The sequence below is a fragment of the Dendrobates tinctorius genome, unplaced genomic scaffold (genome assembly GCF_039654945.1).
Source record: "Dendrobates tinctorius isolate UK_male_01 unplaced genomic scaffold, ASM3965494v1 ptg000069l, whole genome shotgun sequence".
In the NCBI taxonomy this organism is placed as follows: Eukaryota; Metazoa; Chordata; class Amphibia; order Anura; family Dendrobatidae; genus Dendrobates; species Dendrobates tinctorius.
Genome location: NW_027361737.1, coordinates 25,288,757 through 25,301,986, shown reverse-complemented (window position 1 = coordinate 25,301,986; position 13,230 = coordinate 25,288,757). Strand labels below are relative to the sequence as shown.

The 13,230-nt window shown below is 45.7% G+C and overlaps 1 long non-coding RNA gene across 1 annotated transcript in view; it reads left to right on the top strand.

Moving 5' to 3' along the window:
• Positions 1–11,746, top strand: part of LOC141095297 (uncharacterized) — a 45,314-nt gene extending 33,568 nt beyond the window's left edge. Inside the window, exons 7-9 of the long non-coding RNA XR_012233352.1 lie at positions 6,089–6,325; positions 7,451–7,684; positions 10,601–11,746. This is a non-coding gene — a long non-coding RNA (uncharacterized lncRNA). The remainder of the gene's footprint in view (positions 1–6,088; positions 6,326–7,450; positions 7,685–10,600) is intronic.
• The last annotated feature ends 1,484 nt before the right edge of the window (positions 11,747–13,230 follow it).

Sequence of the window (13,230 nt, the reverse complement as noted above, 5' to 3'; positions counted from 1 at the left end):
CTAGACAGTTTGGGCCCCATCATTTGCTCAGTCTATTTTCTGTCTGTTTGTGCCTCATCTTGTCTCACTGACAATATGTTTGGGGGCTATCTATTTCTTTGGGGTTCTACTTCGGGGAAGTTTAGATTTTCACCTTTCTTGCTTTAAGCTTAGTTAGTTCTCCGGCTGTGCCGAGGCGTCTAGGGCATCTTAGGTACGCCCCACAGCTACTGCTAGTTGTGTTAGGATTAGGGGTTTGCAATCCGCTAGTTACCAACCTTTCTGGTTTCCTTTTGGCCTAGCCTATTCCTGCCATTCTCCTCTGTGACCGATTCATAACATGGAACGTCACTATACTCTTTGCTTCAACGATCCTTTTTTTTTTTTTTTTTTCTTTTTTTTTTTTTTCTAATGTTTATATAAGTTTTATTAAATTTTCATAATATTACAGGTAAGGAAGGGTAAACATAGGAAAAAAATAAAAAGTAGAGAACTCTACAGTGTTACATCACACATAAAATAAATTAAAATTAGATAAGACAAATGGTGAGTTAGGACAAATGGTGTAGACTGTTACCTTTCTGAAATACTTTTAAGGCAAACAGACAATCAGAAGCAGTAAATGCCATAACTAGAGTTGAGCGATACCGTCCGATACTTCAAAGTATCGTATCGGATGGTATCGGCCGATCTTTAAAAAAAAAGTATCGGTATCGCCGATTCCGATACCGGAAGTCCCATTCAAGTCTATGGGACTTCCGGTATCGGAATAAGAAAAACCCTTTCCTGCCCTTGTACAGCCTTTCGGGGGGCTGTGCCGGCCTGCCAGGGGGTCTGTGCAGGCTCCGGTGGTCTGTGCCGGCCTGCCGGGGGGCTGTCCAGGCTCCGGTGGGCTGTGCCGGCCTGCCGGGGGGCTGTGCCGGCCTGCCGGGGGGCTGTGCAGGCTCCGGTGGGCTGTGCCGGCCTGCCGGGGGGCTGTGCAGGCTCCGGTGGGCTGTGCCGGCCTGCCGGGGGGCTGTGCCGGCCTGCCGGGGGGCTGTGCCGGCTCCGGTGGGCTGTGCCGGCCTGCCGGGGGGCTGTGCCGGCCTGCCGGGGGGCTGTGCCGGCCTGCCGGGGGGCTGTGCAGGCTCCGGGGGGCTGTGCCGGCCTGCCGGGGGGCTGTGCCGGCCTGCCGGTGGTCTGTGCAGGCATCGTCCGATGGGACTACAAGTCCCATCGGGCGATGCCTGCTACCATGACAGTGATTGACACATTAGCCAATGATGGGACAGTAGTAGTCCCATCATCCGGCTAATGTGTTAAATGTAAAAAAAAAAAAAAAATTACATGCTACATACATACAACATGCATACTACATACATGCTACATTCATACTACATACTACATACATGCTACATTCATACTACATAAATACTACATGCAACATACATACTACATATATACTACATACATACTACATATATACTACATGCTACATACTACATACCTACTACATGCATGCTACATACATACTACATGCTACATACATACTACATGCATGCTACATACATACTGCATGCTACATACATACTACATACATGCTACATACATACCACATATATACTACATGCATGCTACATACATACTACATGCTACATACATACCACATACATACTACATGCATGCTACATACATACTACATATATACTACATGCATGCTACATACATACTACATATATACTACATGCATGCTACATACATACTGCATGCTACATGCATGCTACATACATACTACATACATACCACATATATACTACATACATACCACATATATACTACATACATACAATACATTCATACAATACATACATAGACATACAGTACATATAACATACTTACCAATACTTGTCACATTGTTCCCCGAAGCCATTGTCGTCTACGGAATAAATATTAACATAACAAACCACAAAAATACTCACCCACGATCCGAAGCAGTCCACGAGTGTGTCCCACGACTATCTTGGGTAGAGAACTGCAGCATCAGATGATGCTGCCGTTCTCTACGGGCTGCAGGAATCCAATGACGGAAGGTAGGTATCCTTCCGCACTGTATTCCTCCGCCACTTAAAAAAAAAAAAGTCCCTAGTCTCACTTTATGCCATTGCTGTGTGGGAATTTCCCACGCAGCAATGGCATAAAGTGAGACTAGGGACTTTTTTTTTTTTTAAGTGGCGGAGGAATACAGTGCGGAAGGATACCTACCTTCCGTCATTGGATGCCCGTAGAGAACGGCAGCATCATCTGATGCTGCAGTTCTCTACCCAAGATCGTCGTGGGACACACTCGTGGACTGCTTCGGATCGTGGGTGAGTATTTTTGTGGTTTGTTATGTTAATATTTATTCCGTAGACGACAATGGCTTCGGGGAACAATGTGACAAGTATTGGTAAGTATGTTACTCTATGTTATATGTACTGTATGTCTATGTATGTATTGTATGTATGTAGTATATATGTGGTATGTATGTAGCATGCAGTATGTATGTAGCATGCATGTAGTATATATGCAGTATGTATGTAGCATGCATGTAGTATATATGTAGCATGCATGTAGTATATATGTGGTATGCATGTAGCATGCATGTAGTATATATGTGGTATGTATGTAGCATGCATGTAGTATATATGTAGTATGTATGTAGCATGTAGTATGTATGTAGCATGTATGTAGCATGTAGCATGTATGTAGCATGCAGTATGTATGTATGTAGCATGTATGTAGTATGTATGTAGCATGTAGCATGCATGTAGTATGTATGTATTTTTTTTTTTTTACATTTAACACATTAGCCGGATGATGGGACTACTACTGTCCCATCATTGGCTAATGTGTCAATCACTGTCATGGTAGCAGGCATCGCCCGATGGGACTTGTAGTCCCATCGGACGATGCCTGCACAGACCCCCGAAGCCTGCACAGACCACCGGCAGGCCGGCACAGCCCCCCGGCAGGCCGGCACAGCCCCCCGGCAGGCCGGCACAGCCCCCCGGCAGGCCGGCACAGACCCCCACAGGGTGCACAGACCACCGGCAGGCCGGCACAGCCCCCCGGCAGGCCGGTACAGACCCCGGGCAGTCCACACAGCCCCCCCGGCAGGCCGGCACAGCCCCCCCGGCAGGCCGGCAGAGACCCCCGGAAGGCCCGAAATGACGGCGCATCATGATGCGCACACACCGCGCATCATGATGACGTCAGTCTGTCAATCAACTTTGAACTTCCGATTCCGATGCCGAATTCCGATATTGAAAAAATATCGGAAGTCGGTATCGGAATTCCGATACAGCAAGTATCGGCCGATACCCGATACTTGCGGTATCGGAATGCTCAACACTAGCCATAACTCAAATAGTAAGTAACTTTAGACTAGGAAAATTTTTGGTTCCATAGGTCCCACTTAGAGTGATAATCGGGTAAGGCATTGTTAATAAAAGCAAACCTTTTCTCCATAGAACTATGGATCCGAACCTTATCTAAAATATCTGAAAAAGAAGGCGAAGCGGTTTTTAGCCACCAAAACGCTATTGTGTTTTTGGTTACCAGGAAAATATGTAGCATAACAAATCTAATAGAAGGGTTGATATTCTCAGTACCCAGAGAAAGCTGGGCCATTTGCGGAGTGACCCTAACCTTTTGGTCCGCAAAGGTTCCTACATGGTCCAAGACCTCTTTCCACAATTTTTTTAGTTTGTGACCGCTCCAGAATATGTGGTATAAGTTGCCTGGCAGGCCACAATTTCTCCAGCATAAAGGAGAGTATTTGGAATCTATATGGGAAAGTCTAATCGGGGTGTAGTGCCACCTAGTCAATGTTTTAAAGAAGGACTCCCGCAGAGTTATAGAGATTGTTGAGGAGTTTGAAAATTTTATAGCCTTTTCCCGTTCTTCTATTTCACATGTAGTATTAAAATCTTTTTCCCATTTCTGTATATATGCGTTTTTTGTAAACTCCATATCTTCATTAAAATGGGAATAGATAGTCTTTAGGCACCAAGTCGATTTATTATTAGGCTTAGTAAACATAGAGGCAATAATATCAAAGTTTAGAGCTCTACTACTTAAAAATTTCTGCAGAATATCTTTCGAAATAAGGTAGAATGAGAATTGTGTAAAGGGGACATGGAATTTGTTCTTAATCTCACTAAAGGATAGAGGGTGCTGTCCATCCCATATCCCCTACTTTACTAATTTTTAATTCATACCATACTTCTGGAATGGGGCATTTATATATCCTAGACAATAATTTTAAAGGGAATTTTTTCATAATTTGCTGCCTGTTGACTTTCTTCTTTAGTTTTGTAAAAGACCTCCATGCTACAAATATAGAGTTAAGAATAGGGTGGTGATGGTTCAGCTATCTCTTTTCATACAGATGAAGTTCCGTGCACCTGCAGGTTTGGTTTGTGAGCTTGCTGTGGTTCTAAACCATGTTTCTGCTTTACTTGATAAAACAGTGGCCCTACACCAGCAGATGACATGGCTCCCGAAAACATCATTGATTGTGAATACTTGTGTGCGTGGAGATGCAGGTGGTAAGCGCCGGCCAGAAGTGGTGCCGAAGCAGTAGCGAGGTTGGCGGGGGGCGGGGAAACAGATGATGTCACCCTAATGAAGGACAGCGTCCTTCGAAACCCATCGGTTTGGCTCCACCACACACTAGGTGACATCGCTTGTTTCCACGCAGCCCGCCATCCTCTTTGGCTTCTTTAGCTGCGCTTCTGGACGGAGCTTACCACCTTGCATCTCCACACACACAAGGGGAGCCTAGCAATGGGAGGAGGCTCCCAGGACTCTCCGCTTACCGCAAGGAGGTTGCTCAACACCGAACCCTTGGGGCAACTACTTTGTTCACTGACCAAGAGTAAGTGAACTTCAATCACCTATATATTCCCTATCAGCTTGCCACCTGGTGTATACTTGTAGCGCGGTAGTACAGCACTTTTTAGTACTTATATAATCCAGCATATATACAATCTAGACAGGAATTTGCATGCATCCTACCCTTCTGCCAGCAGCTTCAAACTACCTGATTTGCAGGAGCGCCAGTGTGTTTATCCATTTCTACTGTTCAGGTTCACCCATCACTATTTCTGTTCCAAAACTGATAGCGATGTAAATGGATACCCTAAATACCAATGATGGGTCGATGACAATCTGGTTAAACTTGGTGGAAACAGGAATGATAACAGATGTGCTGTCCCTTAAGGTACTGTCACACTTAGCGATGTACCAGCGAAATGACGCGGTCAAGATCGCTGGTACATCGCTAAGTGGTCGCTAGTGAGCTGCCACACAGGCAGATCTCACCAGCGACATCGCAGGGGTCAGGGGGTTGCTACTTACCTGTCAGACGAGGCGATCCTGACGTCCTCCCGCCCGCGTCACTCGTCACAGCAGGAAGTATAGCAGGAAGCTGACAACGAGAAACGGTCCAGGACGTTCTCGCGTGATCAGCGATAACCAGCGGGGGAACGGTCGGCGGTAAGTATCAGACATAACGATATCGCTTAGTGTGACAGGCCCTTTACAAGCCTTTTCTTTCTTTATATTACAATGCCCACATAAATGTAGAAGTTTGCAGTTGCATACAGAGTGTAAAATATTTGTTTGCAAAGGGCATGATTGTGCAAATATCCAATTTATTACTGTCAGAACAAGATGCCACAGTTGAATGGGGGAGAAGTAAAAAAATTACTTAGAAACCTCTAGAATTAAGTGAACTTGAATCATGCTGGAGACTAAGGGAATATAAAATGCATTGTCAAACTCATCATGTGGAAAGATTAAATGTCCTCCTTGAGGACAAGCAGACAATGCTTTATACCAGGTACAGAAGCTGAAGCTGTGCAGCAGCAAGACACCAAGTCTAAACTTCTGCTTGGTTTAAACTAAATCGGGAAGATTCTAATGGCCAAAAATATTTATATATTGAAATCCCTGAACATTACACATGGGATGATATAGATATTACATGGAAATCACTTAGCAAAGGTCATAAAAGCACAATTGGCAGAATGTTTACTGTTAGTCCATTAGACAGAGAAAAATACTTTCTCTGAATTCTCCTTCTCAGTGTTATCGCGGGATGGTATGCGCAACTCGCGCCTCGTTAGATGTGCTTCGCCATCTTGACGCCGGGACGGCTGACTGGCGCCGCCTCCATGTTATGTCCGATGTCATGCGCCAATGACGGTGGACCGGAGCACTACTTAAGGAGGTCTGGAGGGACACCTATGATATCAAGACCCCCTGAGGAAGCTATCGAGAAACGTGCGTAGGGGTACGCACTTGCCAATGGACACTAGCACGGGTAATGACTAAAAATCCCTCTCCACTCCCCTCTACCCTTTCGGTACTAGACATGGCCGCATTTTTTCAGGATACTTTCAGGGCTATTCCTTATTGTATGTGTAGGGTTGCGGAGGGCCGAGCTGGGGGGGTGGTCCCACTTCTTACCGCGCAGAGACGAAACAGACACGATGAGGCAGATTCTGGGTGCAACAGGTCCAAGTTTATTGTTCACCGTCCGACTGACGGCCCTCGCAGCACACCGCAATATCTCTCACAGCCCTCCGTGTCCAGAGCCGCTTCAAACACCGTACGTTACACTAGGGACGTATTTATGCGTACCGCCCCTTCTCACACTGACAATCCTGACAGCTCAGTCACTGTGGCCGCCTTAGGCCCGTACACCATCAGCACTTTACTGGCCAGTTTCGTCGTTACACATACGGTGTCCTCCACCCAGAGCCTCGTCTCTACTGCGGTCCTTTCCTGTCAGGACCACCCCCCTGACGTTCTCTCTCCTCAGTCCCCCTGGTTTGGTTTTCCTCAGAGTGCACAGACTGTCGCAGTCCTCCTGTCACTTGAGCTCCCCCTGGGGACTGGAACCTTCTGGAACCCTCCCTCAGTATTTATAGCTAACCCGGTTCCTTGAAACTGTCACTCCGCCCCCATGACCAACGGTTTCTAAAGTCCTAAGCTGTTAAGTCCTTTGCTCACACTCCTCCCTGCCATCTAATGGTCAACCCAAGGTACTGCGCGTCCACTACACTTTCCTAGCTGTTTTCCCACTGTAATACCTAACACCTACCCACACTGTGCAAACCTTTCCTTCTTTACTCTGACTAGTCCGTCCGTCCGTTAGGTCACCTTCCCTACATATGTATGGGAACATAGTTTGTAACATTGTGTAAAGATGTCGTTTTTTTTTTTAATACTTTTTTGTATCGATAAAGCAAGATTTATACCTAGTCCTTGTTATATTTATGGATTTTTTTTGCTCCATTGCTTCTCGTGTGTTTTGGTTATTTGGGAGCTCCATAGGGATTTATTCCCCATTTATATCTTGGGGTTACACTAGAATTTATTGCCATAGAGAATATGTATTCTGTACTTGGGATCATGTTATTCATTGTCTTCTGTGTTTTCACAGTTTCTATCTCAAGCCAGAAGGATTTCCGTGAGCGCGAAAAAGCCTGGCAAACCAAACTTGACAGTGTTCGATAGGTCACTCGGGGCATCTGAACCCCCAAGGTCGAAGGATGACACTGTGCTTATTAAACAGTATAAGGAGTTACTACATAGGCGTGCCTGCATTTGGTGGAACAAAGCATTCCTTGAGAAATGCATCACGTGTGGACTCATCCCACGGGGTTTGAGAGTCCAGGTATTCCTCTCGTTCCCTATTGAAAGTGATGACTTTATAAAAGCATGGGAGGGAACAGCTTCACAATGCTCAAATACATTCCTAGAGCTGTTAGTTAGATCAAATGAGATGTCCCTTCTTAATATCGATAAAGAATTGAAAAATGTTGAAGACTATATTAATAAATTACTTTCTCCTCTTTCCCCTGACAAAGTAGAGAAATTGAAAAGAGATTGACTGAGCTCAACTTAATTGGGAAAAGGAAATTGTGGAAACAAAATCACGCAAATGCCAATGTGATCAGACTGATTTTCAGACTGATCAGGTCTATAAGTGGAAAAGTAAAAAATGGGGTCAGAAGCCCACATCTAGGTCCCGCTCCACATCGGTTTCATCTGTCATCACTAGAAGATAGAAATTCAGGCCCGGTTAATTATAAAACACTAGGGGAGAGAAGAGACCATCACAGAGTGAATAAGCCTAGATGGAATGATAGAACACGCTCTAAATGTAAAAATCCTACATCGTCACCAGTGGTAAAAAAAAAAAGCAAGAACAAATACATTAGAGGTGATTAATTTGTCCTCTCATATTCTGTCTGATACTCAAAAGGAAGTACTTGGTATAGTTCTGAACTTCTCTCCCACTAACAACCTTCATTTCTTTTTAGCACTGAAATACCTGCATCTCTTTTTCCCAGAAGTTGATCCTGCGGAAACTACCGTATATACTCGAGTATAAGCCGACACCCCCCCCCCCCTAATTTTGCCACAAAAAACTGGGAAAACTTGTTCACTCGAGTATAAGCCTAGGGTGGGAAATGCTCCATAGATTGTTCCCCCATGTGCTGCCACTGCTGCTGCATGTAAAAAAAAAAAAAAAAAAAACCTCACCTCTCCGTCGCTGGGTGTCAGATACTCACCTGTCCTGCGTGCATGGCTGCTCACCGCTATCTGGCACGTCATCGGTCAGTGACGTTCAGACTGCAGGGGGCGCGGCGCGCACTAATCACGTCACCGCGCCCTCTGCTGTCTGAAGTCACTGACCGATGACAGACGGCAGCAAGCAGCCATGGACGCAGGACAGGTGAGTATCGCTATACTTACCCATCCTGACACTGTCGCTTGAGCCCCCAGCTTCCCCGCGCTCTCTTCCTGTGTTCAGCAGTCATGTGATACCGCTCATTAAAACTTATGAATATGCGCATAAGCCGAGAGGGGGACTTTAAGCCCAAAACAACGGGCTGAAAATCTCGGCTTATATTCGAGTATATACGGTACATTCTAAATCAAGCCCTAGACAAGATGAAAAAAAAACAAAACGCCGTACTAATGATAATCAGACTGTTGTACAACGCAAAGCATTAGACGATCTTAAGAAAATGGACGATATATTGCATTTGATAGAGGTATCACAAAAAAGGTCCTCTGGCTTAGAAGGTCGGAACAACAGGAGTCCCGAGGACTATCTCTTGCCCGAGGTCCATGAGGATTCCACCTCACACCCGGGGCGTCCTATTGTCTCTGGCATTGGGAGGCTATGCGATCCCATTTGCAAATTTATTGAATATTATTTACAACCACAGGTAGAGACGCTGCCCTCCTTTGTCAGGGACACTACGGACGTCCTGAGGCGCCTTGATGGCCTGTCCTTGGACCCCGACACACATCTAGTGGTAGCAGATGTTGGATCACTATATACCAGCTTAAAGCACGAGGATGGACTTGAGGTCTCACAGTTCTACTTGGAGGCTAGTAACATAGACCCGGATATCCGTGAGTTGGTATTGGACCTGCTGCGCTTCATTCTCACCCATAGCTTTCACATTCAAGGATTGCTTCTTCTTACAGAGGAGGGGCACTGCCATGGGGGCAGCCTGCGTGCCGGCTTATGCGAACCTCCGTTCTGGGAGAGGGGTTTGCTGTTGGACGGCGCGGAGGCCACTCCACAGATCCTTGGATGGTATCGCTATATAGATGATATCTTATTTGTGTGGCAGGTGTCCACGGTAGATCTGGATACGTTTATGGGTGGTCTGAACCGCAATGGGTCCAATATCGGGCTCACATATACATATGATCAGCATCGGGTGACTTTCCTTGATTTGGAGATTAGGGTGAATAATGATGGGTTTCATTGAGACCAACATGTATCGTAAAGAAACTTCTGTTAACTCATTACTGCATGCATCGTCATCTCACCCTATCTCCACGATCAATGCTATCCCGACTGGCCAATTCTTTTGGGCACGACGCATCTGCGCCACTGATATGATGTTTGAGGGGCAGGCCAGGGACCTTGGGCGGAGATTTAGTGATCGTGGATATAGCAACAGGAGCATCAGGAGCTTTATCTGAGGGCTAAGCACATCAAGAGAGGTGATCTTTTAGCCGGCCAAAAAAATGAGAAGGATAGAGACGGTGATGGTGTAGTTAGATACATATCCACTTATAACCAACAGTGGGATATAATGCGAATTGTGTTCCAAATTAGGGATTATATAACATGCTCTACGACACGTGGTGTATTATGTAACATGTAGTTGTAACTTGATTTACGTGGGCCTCACCTCACGTGAGTTGCGTGTTAGAACACGTGAGCATGTACGAGATATCGAGGCTGCTTGGGATGTGGAGGATGTTGGCCTGTTATAAACCATACCCAGACATTTCAAATTAAAACATAAATGTAATCCTGACTCTTTACAAGTAAGAGGCATTGACCATGTGAATATGGGAATACGTGGGGGTGATAAAATCCGTTCCCTTAGTCAAAAAGAATGCCGATGGATTGTGACACTGGGGACTATGGTTCCTGCGGGCCTTAATGAACACCTTAGTTCCTCCTCCTATCTGTAAGCCAGTGGAATTCTTGTACTGATGGTCACTCTTTTAATTGGATTTGTTTTTATTTGTGATCTTCCTTTTTTATTTTTAGTTTTTGACGCAACGCTTACATCGTTCCTTTATGAGTGCTCAGAAGGACCTCTGTGGTGCAAATGTGTTGCCTCCTGTAACCACAAAGGGATGATGCATTATGATGAAATCCTAGCCCATGATGAGAAGTGGAACTGTCAAACTTGCATCTTTCCAGTGCTCTATATGCTCAATATGTCCTATACTTTATCTAATGTGGGATTGTGCTAATATGTACTAATGCAGCAGTACTTATAAGCTAACTGCGCGTTTGGCCTTTATTCCAATATGACACTAGTGCGCATGTGTAGCTATATAGGGGATTTTTGTTAGGAATTTTGTATGTCCGCAATTTATTTACTATGCTCTGGTATTTTTGTTTCACAGATCGGGATGGGTGGGCTCCTATATGGTATGCATCCCCTTTTGATGAAGTGTGGGGGACCTTTTTATTGCACCAGGGATGAGCATTGAATGACCGTAACTAAGATCGCGCATCCACCTCTGGTGATGTATGAAAGATCCTATTACACCAGAGAAGGGTAGCGAGCGCCCGAAACAAAGATGGCGTGTACTGTCTTGATCCAATAGTGCGCATGCCCCCGGTTTGGTCGCGTCGCCAACTTGATGCCGGGACGGCTGACTGGCGCTGCCTCCATGACTTAAGGAGGTCTGGAGGACACCTATGATATCAAGACTCCCCCCCCCCCCCCCCCCCCCCGAGGAAGCTATCGCAAAATGCGCGTAGGGGTACGCATTTGCCAATGGACACTAGCACGGGTAATGACTAAAAAATCCCGTTCCCTTTACCCTTTCGGTACTAGACATGGCTGCATTTTTTTCAGGATACTTTCAGGGCTATTCCTTATTGTATGTATGGGAACATTGTTTTAAGTGAGAGGGTTTGGATCCCATGAGACTCCTCCCATGTGCTGGGGTTACTAAATGATTGTCACTTTGGAGACACGAAAATATGTTTGGATTCTTATGTGGGGCCCTTAGGGTTTTTTTGGTCTTATCCCGACGCCGGGTGCCCAGCTTTTGGCAGCACGTTGTATTCCATTTTTGGTGCATTCTGACCTGTCTTACGTCTGTCTTAGTTTGTAACATTGTGTAAAGATGTCTTTTTAATACTTTTTTTGTATCAATAAAGCAAGATTTATACCTAGTTCTTGTTATATTTATGGATTCTTTGCTCAATTGCTTCTCGTGTGTTTCAATGTTAGAGGAGCAACATCTTTGGAGGATCTCAGAAGTATTAAGGAAACCCTTTTTGCTACTTTCCAAGAAGCATGTATTGCAAGAGGGTTAACAGATGATGACTGTGAATGGGATATTTGCCTAAGGCCGGGGTCACACTGGCGAGGAATACGGGAGAGTGAGAGGCGCTAAAAGCACGCATATTAGACACGGACCAATGACTCTCTATGGGGTCACTCGCACCAGGCGTATATTTCTCCTCCGTATCCTACGCTGCGTGCCACTCGCAGCATGCTGCGATTGTCAGCGTACTACGCCCGTAGTATGCCAATGCAAGTCTATGGGTGCGCAAAAAATACGGATTACACACGGAACACACGTGTGACCTGCGAGCAATACGCAGGTCTTTTGGCTGGTGAACAGGAAATGGGCCAATCCATCAGGAAGCCTAGACATGCAAATGAGCTAAAAAAAAACGCTCCAGACATCCAGGAAGTCAGCCTCCACGGAGTACAGCAGCAGCATGGCGTCCACATACATTAATGTAGAGATGCTCATTGTGCTGGTGCAGGAGCGTCCAGAAATATGGGACCCACGCGACGCAAACTATGCGAACCGCACAAGAAAGGAGGCGTCATGGAGGCGCATCTGTCGCCAGATGTACCATGACTTTGACAGACCACGTGATGAGCAGCATAAAATTCGTAAGTGCAACCATAAAAATATAATTAACCTTAGCGCGCGCTATAAAATCAATGTACAATCAGCACCCCCCCCCCCCTTCCTGTGCATGTACTTTTCTTAGCCTCATGAGGCCGTTACATTAGGATGTGACACGTGGCTTCACACAGCCATAATTAGGGGTTAGGCCACAAGCTCCTCATCCTCCTAGCCACTAAAATTAGTTTCAGTGGAGCTAATGAGACCCTGGGTATCGGCCCAATTACATATGCCACCATGGGTAGAACGCACACCCCAGAAGGCCCCATGCCTAGACTACTGTTTGAAAATGTGACCTCTCAAATATGTGATTTTGACAATCTTTCCTGTCACATTGCAGTGGAAAATGTGATGAAACGGTGGAGAAGCATCCGGGACCAGTACCGCCGGGAACGCCAGCAGCGGTCCAGGAGTGGGGATGCTGGCCATGTAAAGCGCGAATATACTATGACCGGCTGAACTTCCTCGCCCCAATTCTGTCTCTGAGACTGTAAGTACATACCTCACACCACATGACACAAAAACATTACACAAATACTTTACAGGGACAAAAATATTGATGTATTTTTGCCTCTGTTCTATTTCATAACATTTCATAACAGAACTCAATCCAACCTTGCGGATCGAGGAACGGCCTCAGAGGCAGAGCCCATTATAGATCCTGTAGGGGATGAGGTGGCTGGCCAATCTTCTCCCCCTACAAGAAGGATGGCTGAAGAGGAGGCATCACCA